At 39.6% G+C, this 12,578-nt stretch overlaps 1 long non-coding RNA gene across 2 annotated transcripts in view; it reads left to right on the forward strand.

The window, feature by feature from the left end:
* Positions 1 to 520: 520 nt before the first annotated feature.
* LOC135289055 (uncharacterized) overlaps positions 521 to 12,578 on the forward strand; it is a 62,732-nt gene continuing 50,674 nt past the window's right edge. For both annotated transcript variants that reach the window (XR_010351859.1, XR_010351858.1), the window contains exons 1-2: positions 521 to 630; positions 1,545 to 1,610. This is a non-coding gene — a long non-coding RNA (uncharacterized LOC135289055). The remainder of the gene's footprint in view (positions 631 to 1,544; positions 1,611 to 12,578) is intronic.

Consider the following 12,578-nt stretch of genomic DNA (forward strand, 5'->3'; position numbering starts at 1 on the left):
TCCACTGTCTCACCACTTTTTTACAGGTCCTTTCTAGATGGTAAAGATTCCTTCTGTTTTAAACATTTATTCTGAGAGCATAATAAAAATATGGTAACTTTATATCGATTATCCCAATGATTCTCTGATATTTAGCACTTCATAAATAAGAAAATGAGTAAGAGCAGTAACTCATTTCATGTAGTGTTTTTCAGCTTATCATTGTCTTCGTGGTTTGAACTGGTGGTTTGAAGTGGGAGTTGGACTGGCTGGGATGGACAGTGACTTGGCCTTGACTGAATACACAGGAGGCATCAACCTGAGACCATGGGAAACAGGATGCTAATGAGGATAGCGTCTAGCAAAGTTATGGAGAGCTGCATGGAATCATAGGAAAGGTTATGTTAATATGTTCATGCCAAATAAGGTGCTGTTCTGAGCTCTTGTTAGTGATTAGTTAGTTATTGATTACCATATAAGGTAATGTTTGCAGTTCTTGTTGTTCATTGGTTCCCTGCCCTCAGCCAGCACTGTATATATAGTTTTTTCCCCATTTCAAGGTCTTTGAAGTACATTATTAAAGTTTTGCTTTTTGGGTTTACTTCGTTGTTCCTTCTTCTCCATCACCAACGTTAGCTGACGTTCACACAGGTGGGCTATGTCACGAGTCCTGTGGCCCTGCTGTCAAGGATCTGTTGCTGCTCCCAGGGATGGACCGGGCAGTGACAGCTTGAAGATTAATTTCTTGGGTAACCTGCCTTGGACTTGATTTCAATAGGAGGTTCCTCCTCCTCAGAATTTGGTAATTGGGACTGATACCTTCTACAACAGGTCTGAGGCTCTGGAACTAGAAGGCCAGACAACAGATGAGGTGGGAGAAGGTCCTTCTGAGACAGTGGGGCCTCCTAAAACAATACCTCCTGTACCCTGCATCAAGATGTCCTCTGTTAACAGGAAAAGAAGGGTAGTTGTTGAAGGAGACTCCCTTCTAAGGAGAGCAGAGGTCCTGATATTCAGACTGGACCCAACTCACAGGGAAGTCTCGCAGGGGCTCAGAGAAGGGACATTACTGGAAAACTTTCCAGTCTAGTAAGACCCTCTGAATACTATCCACTGGTATCCATTGGTTGTTTAAACTGTCAGGGAAGAAATAACAAATAGAATACTGAGGGCGATGAAAGAGGGCTTTGGGTCCCTGGGACAATTGGGAAAGGGCTCATGAGCCCAGGTAGTGATTTTCTTGATTCTTCTAGTTACAAGGAATAATACTGATACCAATAGGCAGATTCGTCAGGTTGGTGTGTGGCTCCAAAGTTTGTCTCAGCGGAAACATTGGTTTCCTGCTGATTTCTGGTCTCATTTATGGCAAGAATTAAAACCAATGATGTTAAAGGCTCTCATTTTATGGCAGTGACATTTTCTTGTCCTGTCAAATGTGTTGTCTTGTGCAGCTGCAGCTGGAAAAGTTGTGTAAGATGAAAGGTGAGAAGCTATACACAAACATGTAGCTTCAGTCACTGTCTGGGTCTTCAAAAACCAACATTTTAAATTATTTATTTCCATAGTAATACTTCCTGTCTGTATGCAATCTGCAGGACAATACGTTCCACTCCACAGAGTCCTGGTATCAGGTAGGCAAGTTCCAGCTACTTTGGGAAAGAAACACAGGTGCGTGAGTATGGTAAGAGCTGGGGTGCAAGTGTAATCTCTAGACACTGAGGGGGCTTGGACACTGAAATACTTCTTATCTTCAGTGAGTATACAGTCCTTGTATTTCATGGAAATTGAGAAATCTTTTGAGATGTGTAGTTCATAATCATAAGGGCAGATGTATTCATCTGAACTTCCTTTCAGAATCAATGAGGAGAGATAATTATTTTATTTTGGAAATGCACAATTTTCATTGAGTGATTTTTTTTTTCTTGTGAGGTATGAAGAGTGCACTTGTTTCCCAGGTATAGATAAAGAAAACTAGGAAAATACATGGTGATTCTTCCACAAAAAAAGAAAGAGATTCTTAGTGTTAGTGTGAATTTTACTGCTTTTTTTTTAGTCTATCTTTGCAGTATAATCCTAGTATTTGTCTGTCTTTCACTTCTTTCCTTTCCATAAAGTCTAGATGTATCAGCAAGTTTTGAAACAATAGTCCATCTGAAGAAAGACAGTAGAAAGGAAAAATTTGTGCTATTATAGGGATCCATCATAATGGTAACATTTCCATGGAAATTTATAGCAGTAACTTCTGGTCTTCTTCAGGTGTTTTGTAAGACATTAGGATATGTGGTGCATAGAGACAGTAGGAACAGATATTCTTGTGACTCCTCTGGACTACACATGTACTGGAAGCTCATGACTGTGGTGGGCTGATTTTAAATATTGATGAAATCTTCCCTAAATTTAAGTCCCAAACCTACTTTTGAGTATTTTTATGAATCAAAACACTCCATAGTCCTTGTAGTTTTACTGCCCTCCAGGTTGAATTTTACTTAATAATAGTGAGTTCCAGCCTGGTGGCGACAGATAAATTCCAAATAAGCTTTGACTGTACAATAAGAGACTTCGGTGAGTAAAGCAGTACATCAAATATTTCTGTGTGAATGCACAGATCATTAATCACTGGAGTAATGTTTGGAGAATGTCTTTAGACAGTTCAGTTGTAGATTTGAATGTCAGCATTATCATATGTGAATCCCTATCCTGTGTAGTGATGGCCTCAAGGAAAGCAACAGGACTAATTGTAAAATCAGTTTTGTACCTTTTATTTGTAAAACAGGTGTTTTCGTACAAAGGCTATTCAAAGATTCTCAAGGAAATAAATTTTTTTTGGTTATTCATGGATGAGGAACTACGGTATAGAGAGGAGGAAAACTGGAGCAAAAACAGGAACCCAGGAAGAGAATGTGCGTGCATGTGTGCAGGAAGCTATGAATTCAGACAGGATGTGATTTGAAAATGGTTACTGAATCTCTGAATCCATCTTTGTGCCAGGGGAGTGTATTCCCTAGCAGAATTTCATGTGGAGGGAGAGACAGGAGAGAGAATAGAAGGACATAAAAATCCACTTACCTAACATTAAAATTTAAGAAATAAGGTTTAAAAGAATACTTGAAGTTTGAATGAGCTGAGTTCCCTTTCCTGTGTCCTGTCTAACTGGCAAGGGTGTATTTGGACATGAGAGGACTTCCGATGAGACAATTCCGACTGTTGTAAACAGCAAGGATCCTCCAGGTTGTGAAGATAGACCTGAACCACCTCATGCTTATTTGTCTTAGAATCATAGAATCACAGAATGGTTTGCATTGGAAGGGACCTTAAAGTTCCTCTAGTTCCAAACCCCTGCAATGGGCCGGACACCTACAGTAGATCAGGTTGTTCATAGCCCAGTCCAGCCTGGCCTTGTGCACCTTCAGGGATGGAGCATCTACAGCCTCTGTGGGCAAGATGTGCCAGTACCTTGCCACCCTTGTAGTAAAGAATATTTTCCTAATATCTAATCTAAACCTACTGTCTTTCAGTTTAAAGCCATTACCCTTTGTCCTATCACTACATACCCTTGTGAAATCTTCCTTTCCAGCTTGTCCTATGGGTATGAGAGAAGTTTACTTTAATGGGAAATGTGATTATCAACTACAAAGAGGATTAGGCACAGCTCCCGTTACAACAGAGAGAAAATTTCACAAAGTAATTTGCAAATTGTAAAAACAGTATTTGGAGCAATTATTTGGTTGGAGGACTATCTGTTATGAGAAGATGACATGTAAAATGGAACTGACCAGAACACTGCTTGGGAATAGACAGTATCATCTTCTCAGTTCATAAGCTCTTATCTTTTGTAAAAGCCTATTTCTAGAAGTTACAGGAGTTCCTCTGGGTTCTGCCTTTCTCTATTTGATGTCTAATTTGTACTACTAAATTTGGAAAAGATATTTTGTATTATTTGGGAGTGAGAAAGGCAATCAAATGATACATGGGTAAATATGGAAAACAGTGGATGTGGGAAAGGGAGGATGGAGTTCAGTCTCTTTTGGAAACATCTCTGTATTCTACCTGGGATACTTTATGAAATAATTTAAGTTCTTTATTACCTTTGTAGTCTTTTTAGGCTATGAATACATGTGGTAAAAATTTTACTTTGTAATCATATTCAGTTTTCCTGAATTTTAAAAAGTATTTATAAAGGACAATTTCTTTTGTATGTGCAGGCAAACTATCAATAACAGGCTGCAAGGTTTTGTCTTGTTGCTGAACCTTTGGCAACTTATTGTACACCTTGGAAAGTTCCCTATTCAGTTTTTGGGAACACTGAAAGATACTACAATGTATGGTTTCCAAATTTTCCCAGACAAGCACAGGAGAAATAAAAGGCCCATTTGTCCACATCATTAAACCCCCTTGCAGTCTGGTACAATTGGCAGGCTCTTCTTCAGAGAGAGTCAGAGCAAAAACTGCATGGGTTTTTCTAGGTCAGGTTGGAACTAGGCTGGCAGAGCCAGCCTTCAGACAACTTCTTCTGTGTCTCCCTGAATGCAGGGGTTCATTCCTGAGATGTTCTCAGCAGTCTGAGTCCCACAAATAACAAACCTATGCTTATCTTATTTTCAGGAATATTATATTCCCTTGCAAATCTGTATGTTTAAATGCTGTGAAATGTGCACTATGTCGTTTGCACTTTTATTACTCTCTTTTACTTTCTTCTATTCTTATTGACATTGTATGACTTAGTTAATAGCATAGTCCTGGTCTTGCCTCTTTGACTTCTTTTGGAATTGAGAGAAAGATATTTGATATTACCAGAGCACTAGAACTCAGCAGAATTATGTGAAGGATTTTTTTAATGGAGAGCATATAATACAAGGCAAGTCCTTCCTTTAATAATATTGATATTGCTCTTGTGCAGCCCCAAGCCCATTTGTATAATGCCAGTTTTGTATTACCTTCCTTGCTGTTTTTATTATCCACAGAATACAAATTAACCTCTTGTGTTGTGGAAAGACTTGGCAAACATAGCCAAGACTGGGGCAATGGGGTGCAGAAAGTGTCTATTTCAAAGAACTTTGAATAAATATACATATTTTAAATTATTCTTTGAGCATCACCTTCCCTGTTTTACCCCTTGTTTGTTTAGGCTGAAGTACATCATAGTAGGTCTACATTTCATGGTTCCTGATGCTAAGGATCCTATTTGATTACTTAAATCACAAACAGCAGTTATATTGAAAGAATAGATTTAGCTTCAGCATTATTTGTAAAATAAGGCCCTGCAAGAATGGAAGGGACTTTCAAAACAGAATTTAAAACTGAAGAGCATGATTTATTTCATGAACCTTTATGTAAGTTTCAGTAAGCTTTGTTAGATTTCAGTAAGTTTTATTCTTATCGGAAACTTTGAAAGGCAACCATGAAAATGTCCATGTATGGAACTCCCGTTCAAAGCAGAAGCCATGCTGGTGGGGCTGTGCCATGCTGGCTGCCACTGGCAGGAGGGTGCCAAGAAAAGTCTGTGCTGTGTAGCAGACCCCAGGCACAGGGGCTTGCCCGGGTCTTGTGGGGCACACCTGGCAGCACATGAAAGCATGGCACTGTTAGAGCTACCCGAGGCTTCCTCTCAGGTACCAGCCCAGCCTCCATCCCTTCCCAGAGCAGAAGGCCAGCTCTTCTCCCCTTGTGCAGGCAGACGTGTCTTGATTCGCTTTCCTGATGAGGGCTTTGGCTTCAATATGACACAGGAGTATTGAAAAACCACCTCAGCGGGGAGCACCAGGTGTATGGCCACCTTGCTATACCTTCAAAAGATTCCTTACACTGTGTTTTCTATGCTAAATGGTTTTGACCTTGCTAGACAACTGGTTCTGCCCAAGTTCAGGATGGAGGATGAACAGCTCTCACTTTAGCTCCTTGCCTTAGTGGCTGCAAAGTATGTAAGAAAAGCTGAAAAAAACTGCTGAGCCCCCAGACACAACATAGTGAGGTCCATATGGAACAATACACCAGGTATGCATACAATGAATCAGTTCCTTACATGTCTTCCTTGAGTGGGGGTACTGTGGGCTTGATGTATTCTTTTTCAAGCATGAAGACTGCCTGCAAGCTAATTCTGTGTACCTGAATTCATTAATGCTGTTGCACAGAATAAATATATAAGGGAAAAATCAAATATACTGGTTCTTTTCCAAACCCTATACAGCTATTTGAAATGCTTATATATATTTTTTGTGTACTTAGTTGTTTGTTTATATGCATACCCATGTGTCTTTAGCAATCCTGTAGAATGATAGACTTTCTCTTTAAAAAACTCACTTGTAGGCTTGTATTTAATTTATCGTGTTCCTGTATTACCATGACTTTTTTTTTTTTACAAAACCTCATAGCTTATAAATTACCATAAGATTAAACCAGATATTGCTAATGTATTTTAAACAGTTGTTAAATTACCAAAGTTGGTTGATCCCTTCCTTGAAATTTGCTGATCCTAACTTTAAATGGCTCCTAGGTTATTATTTATATCTTTTAAATCTTTTATAGCGGTACACGGGTGCTTTTATGAAACCTGGTGTAACATATTCTAAGAACAAAAGCATATTTATGTAAGTAGCACTGGGAGCTGAGTTGGCAGGTGTTTGCCACAAAGTCTTAACCCCTGAGCATTAGTAGTAGGCATCAAGTGCATCCTTAAAAGGTTGTGAGAGTCTCTGTTTCTACAGAGAAATTGTTCAGGTCCAAAATGTATTTAACTGGAAAGAATGACTGGACTTGTGCTATCATCAGGTTTGTGGGCTACTGAAAGAAATGAGGATTTAGGAGTAACATTTGCAATAAATACCATAAACAGAAAACCAAGACAGTTGTGGTGGCCATGGCTTCTCAGAAAAACTGCAACCTTATATAGCTTGTGAGAGAGACAGGCAGAATTGTTCTTGGGAAGAAAGCAGTCTCAGATGTATAAAGGAGCAGGCAAGGCTATAGTCTCTCCTCTTACACAAACCAGACAGGAAAACTGTCCGGTTGGAGGAGATCCAGGGCTGTCCTGCATGAAGAGGGGTAGCAGAGGGGAAAACCCTGTAAAAAGAAAAGGACTTCGTCTAGGGCAAAGGTCAGTCTTCTTCAGTTGAGGTAGTGACATCTCACAGAGAACTCCAAACTTTTCCTTGGCTTCTGCTAAAGCCAATGCTTTGTATGGATCTGCTGGAGAAAATCAGCAAGGAATGAGAGTAACTGAGAGTAGGGTAAGATGTGGCTGGAGATCTCCTTTCAGCTCGTAGGCACAAAACATATTGGGTCCTTCAGCTTCTTCTATATGGAAGCACGATCCATGGTTCAAAATGCTTATCAAAGATTACCAGCAAGTCCTTTCAATAAAAATACTTTAGTTGAAACATGTCATTTCACTGAAAACACACTTTGGAGACAGAAAATATAGCCAATTCGAAAAGATTTTGTCAGGAAAAGTTTCTGACTCCAGAACTTCACTTTAGAGAAGCCAATGCCCACATGAGCCCCATGATCTGGTGCTCATGGGCTACACCAGTGAAGTGAGAAACATTAAGTAAACCCCTGCTCTCACTGAATGAAATCTGGGTATAATCACCTTCTCTGACTCAGAGGACAGGCTCACACTTTAATGCTTAGCTCTGGAGGGAAACGTTTGCTGAGAAGTTGCAGTGAGCTTTCCTTGGAGAAGGTAGGCAGCATTGCATTGACCCTGCAGTATGGCAAGGGAGACTATGGGCTGGAGTCATCACAGCTGCTTCTTGGCTGAATTCTGCAAATGGGGAGTGTGGAGGGGGTAAGAGGTCTTTTTCTATTTTGTTGCTGTGTTGTGGTTGTGGTTTTTGTGTTGGTCTTGTTTTTTGCTTTATTTTTTTTTTTCATATTTTTAAAGAAAAATGTCAGAGTTTTTGTAAGAGGAGGAAATTTTCCTAGTCTTGTCTTACAGTTAGTTACTAGCAAGTGGAATGTTAAGGGGCTGAACAGAGTTCACACATGTGAACTAGATGTGCTAGTGTTTTTCTCTGAAAATGTGACTTCAGGTGTGTTGATAGAGACTTCTCAAAAGGGCTTTATTAGGCTTTAATTGCATGGAACTCACATGGTTCTCCACAAGCCATTCATCTCATACTTTTCCTGCAAGTCTCTTCACTGATGGCGTACAAAATTCCCAAGAATCCTGCTGTGTTCTATGACTAACATTCTCTCAGTGAAAGGTTCTATTTTAGGCTTATTTGAATTTTTTTCTGTGAGGAAGTATAACTGTTAGTTAATATTCACTGCAATTATACCAAGAAAAATACTTATTAAAACCCTTCCTTGTAGTTCCAGGTTTCAGTCACCTACTTTTTCTTTCATATGTCTGCCATCATTCACATATTAAATATCAGCCATACTAAGAAAAGATATGAAAGACTTGCTTTTTATGGCTATGATTTTTACTGCGGTAAAAATTCCTGCATGTGTAATTTTACTAGCTTTCATAAGAGTATTCAGGCAGATAACTTCATACAGAGTCTTGCACGCAGTTCTGGTGTCTCATTTAAAAAAAGTTAATACAGATTTCAGAGGATGGCTACTAGGGTGGTTGGGAGCATGAAAAAGCATGTGAAATGAGAGGAAGCCAGAAGAACTTGGTTTGCTTGGACTTCACATAGAGCTCAAGAAACTAAATTGTTTCCTGAGTGACGGAGGACAAACAGCAATAAGGAAGATAAGCTGTTTGAGTTAAGTGTGATATCAGCGTGCAAACAGATGAAAAGGAATGGGAAGAATTTGAACCTGGAAACTGAAGAAGTCCTGGGCTTGTGAAAGACGGTTCTACTCTGAATGCTGGGAACAGTGCTGTACATCTGGAGCAAACTTCTTAGAGGGAGGGGCTTGTCCTTGCCCCAAGAGGCTCTCTTGGGAGTGCTCAGGTGAGCCCAGTGACAGACCTAGGCATGTGTTGTGGGTTAACCCTGGTGAGCAACTCAGTCCCACACAGCTGCTTGTTCACGTCACATCCTAGTGGGATGGAGGTTGGGAGCAGAAGAATACAAGTGTGGAAATTTGTGAGTTGAATTCACAGTTTCAACTTAAAGAAAAAAAAAAAAGGCAACAGAAGAAGCAAAGAAAAAACCAAGAAAAACAAGGGATGCAAATCCACCCACAACTGTTCTCTGCCAGCTGACCAATGCCCAGGCAGTTCCTGAGCAATTGTAGCCTGGAGGAAAACAGCCTAAACAAAGACTAGCGTAGGCTTACTTTGCGTTAAATTTGTTCCAATCTCTCTTCCAGTGGTACTGTTACAACATAAGAAAGATCTTATGATTGCATGGCAAAATACTCCTTGTTAAAAATTCAAACATTTTTTGCTTCACAGCTCCACTTTGGATACTGATGTATTTCTTGTTTGAACTCACAAGCCTGTGGAATTGCTTTCAGTCTGAGCTTTGCTTTCCCTCCTTTATCCAAAACCCACCAGATTTTATATGTCTGTCACTTCATCCTCTTCTTGAGCATCCTTCCTACAGGCAATTCTTTCTAGTGTTGACTGAGGTGCATTGTTTTTCTCACCCCTAAGGTCTTGACTTGATGTGTGACAGCCTCAGAGAGACTCAAGTGGAAAGAGTTTCTCTCAAATCTTACAGTAGTTTTATTATGCCAGAGGAGAAAGGAAAGCACAAAGTGTGCTTTTGCCAGGTTGGGACTGGCTGCTGGTGAAGCCAGTGTAGTGATGCCAACAAGGCTTTTCACTTCCAGGAGTGCTCCACTTTCCATTTATACCCATAAATGTTCTGCTCTTCAAATCCCAGACTTCTCCCACCTTACACCCCCAGAAATTTAGCAAAGCGCATTTATTGTCTCAGGAATATTTTAGATATTTAGCAGATAATTTGATTGTCTGAGAAAGGCATTGAACTGCTGCAGCACAGAGGCCAGCCCCTCATTGCAGGCAGACAGGCTCCACTTATTTTCCTGGCTCTTCAGATTTACTACTAACACTCTGGCAGACAGTAGTAGTGGATATGATGATGTAGTGTTGGAAATAATCCTGGGTTTTAGTAATACCTACACATTGCCAGACAATTATGTCCAAAGAGCCCAGATTTTCTAGAAGTGCTGTTCCACCCCCCCTTCTGTTGGAAACCCTAATTTCATCCTTGCCCCTCTTCCCTTGCTGTCAGCCCTATCACATCTCTTGTGACCAGATCAAGGATGTTTAAATATAGATTCAAAAATTTTTGAGGGAGGAGCAACTCTGGCAAGGCTTTGTGGCCTGACTGATCTCACTAAACTACTGCTGACTATTCAGGATCTCTTCCAATACTAGCTGGTCCTTCTTTAAATTTGCCAATGATTTAGAAATGCAGAAAAAAAGCAGTAAACAGATGCAATGAAGCTTCTGAGTTTTTTCTGCCCTGGAAAAAAGCCTCTTGCCCCATTTCTTATTCTACCTTTTGCAACTCAATACAGTCTGGGCTCACTTAGTAAACAAAAAAAGTGCTTTTCTAGACTAGCAGGCTTGGTTCTAAAGCAGTCACAGCACATGGCAGGGATATCTTCAGGGATATGTGGGAGATCTGGTTTCAAGTAAAGGCAAAAAGCAGAGCACTCTTTAAATCTGTATTAGAAGTGGATTAGATGAATCTATCCCTTCTTTCCTTTTTCTAAAATTGCCTTGAGGCTTTTGTTTTTCCTTTGGAATACTCATAGCACTAACGATGTGAGGAGGTATTTCTAATGACTTGAGCTTCTACCATGACCTAGAGTGTTTTTATCCCTCTGTAATTACTTAGACGAAACAAAACAGTCCTGAGCTGTAGCATGGCTGCGGCGGCCTGGTAGAATTATTAGTGTAGTTGCTGAAATTTGGGGGGAAATCAGAACCTGGTGTGATTTCCTGAAGTGCTCACACATGGTCAGCTCCTCTTGTGTATGAATTACTAGCACTGATCCTGTGTAACCACTTCAATCACTTTTATATCCTCAAAATGAGTTTAAGCACTTCTCAGGCCTTGTTCCTGGCCTCATATTCAAGAATGGATTTCACTCCTTGGCAGTTTCAAGTAACTTAAGCAAGTTTTAGCAAATCAGTAAATTATAACTTCTGTTTTCTTCAGAGAATGGACTGCAGCAGATCTTGCAGATGGACAGATAGACACTATTGTGTAAGAGCAGGCCTTGGCTACACCTACAATGGCTAAAATCATATTCATTTTGGTAGTATTTAATAAGAGACAAAAATCAACAGCTAGACTGATATAAATAACAGAAAAGCATAAATAAAAAAAAAAAGACCTAAGCGCTGAGGCAAAATTCATTAGATTTCTGAAATAAGAAGGTTTAATACCATGGCAGTCATTACCACAGGACACTTTCACCCATGAAAGCAGAAAATGTGTATACGTAATTGTGTAACATTCTAAGATGCATATAACTGTAATATGGAGAAATATGGAAATAGTTTTAAGAGACTGATTGTCTTTGAAGTGTATGAAAATAATGTTAAGAAATACTTAAAACCCTTTATGGGGTCAGTTATCTTTGGGAATAACTAAAAGTGTATTAGTTACTACATGCTATACGTTGTAGTAAATCATCTCTCTTCTTCTCTAAAATTTGCCTTATGGGGTTTTTTTCCTAGGGTGAAATTCATCCCTAGGCAAAGTATACGTATGCAATGTTGAGTCTACCATTTAATATAACATTCATAACTCAGTACAAAAAGCTGTGCCTATGGCCTTGATAACTATCTACAGTGCACTGAATTTTCCTTTTGCATACTGATCCAAGGTGAATGACTGTGTCTCATCAACATTTTATTCCACAGTGCTTTATTAATAACAAATGAGGGACTCATGAATCCATTCAATTAATTAATTTCTTCTTGGTCTCCTTTTCTTGCTTAACAGGTTGATCTGTCTCCAAAATGTACATTTTCTGCATTCCCATTGGACTAATGACATTTAGATAATTTTTTTTTTTTTACTTTGGAATATAGCCATCTAACTTAAAAGTAAAAAGAGACATTGTATGTCTGAAGGCAGTGCTAATGCCATTCCCTGCCAGTAAGTCCTGCTGCTATGAAAATGAACAAGGTTGGGATCTGCCTTCCTTTGAGGTTATTAGACCAGGCATGTCCCTGACATGCATGGAGACACTTCCCTTCAGCTATCTTGACTAGTATGGAACTTTATTTGGGTTTTGGTTCAAATAACCATTTTTTCCCCAACCAATTTAGGGGTTATAATATCCGCTATTGACCTTCTATTACAACCTGTGAACCATTCTGTTTAATGTGAAATTACATCATGTAAGAAATTCCTTTTTGTCCATTATCTTGGTCACTGACTTGACAGGGCTCTCAGAGAGTCATGGGAGTATAAATCAAAGATGGGACTAAGAAGTGGGGAACTCAGGAGTAATAGGCACGAGACTAACACGGTGATTCCTTCTGTTCCTAAGGCCACAGCAAGAGTGCAATGAAGAATGGACATTAGGTGTTGCTTCCTGGCACTGTGTCAAGTGCAGAATATTTTATGCAAATGAAATATCCTGTTCCGAGAAATAATAGATCTGTAGTGATTTCATTCCCATGTTAGAGCAAGGTTTACATTGAAAAGATGGGT

Source organism: Passer domesticus, chromosome 1, assembly GCF_036417665.1.
Source record: "Passer domesticus isolate bPasDom1 chromosome 1, bPasDom1.hap1, whole genome shotgun sequence".
In the NCBI taxonomy this organism is placed as follows: Eukaryota; Metazoa; Chordata; class Aves; order Passeriformes; family Passeridae; genus Passer; species Passer domesticus.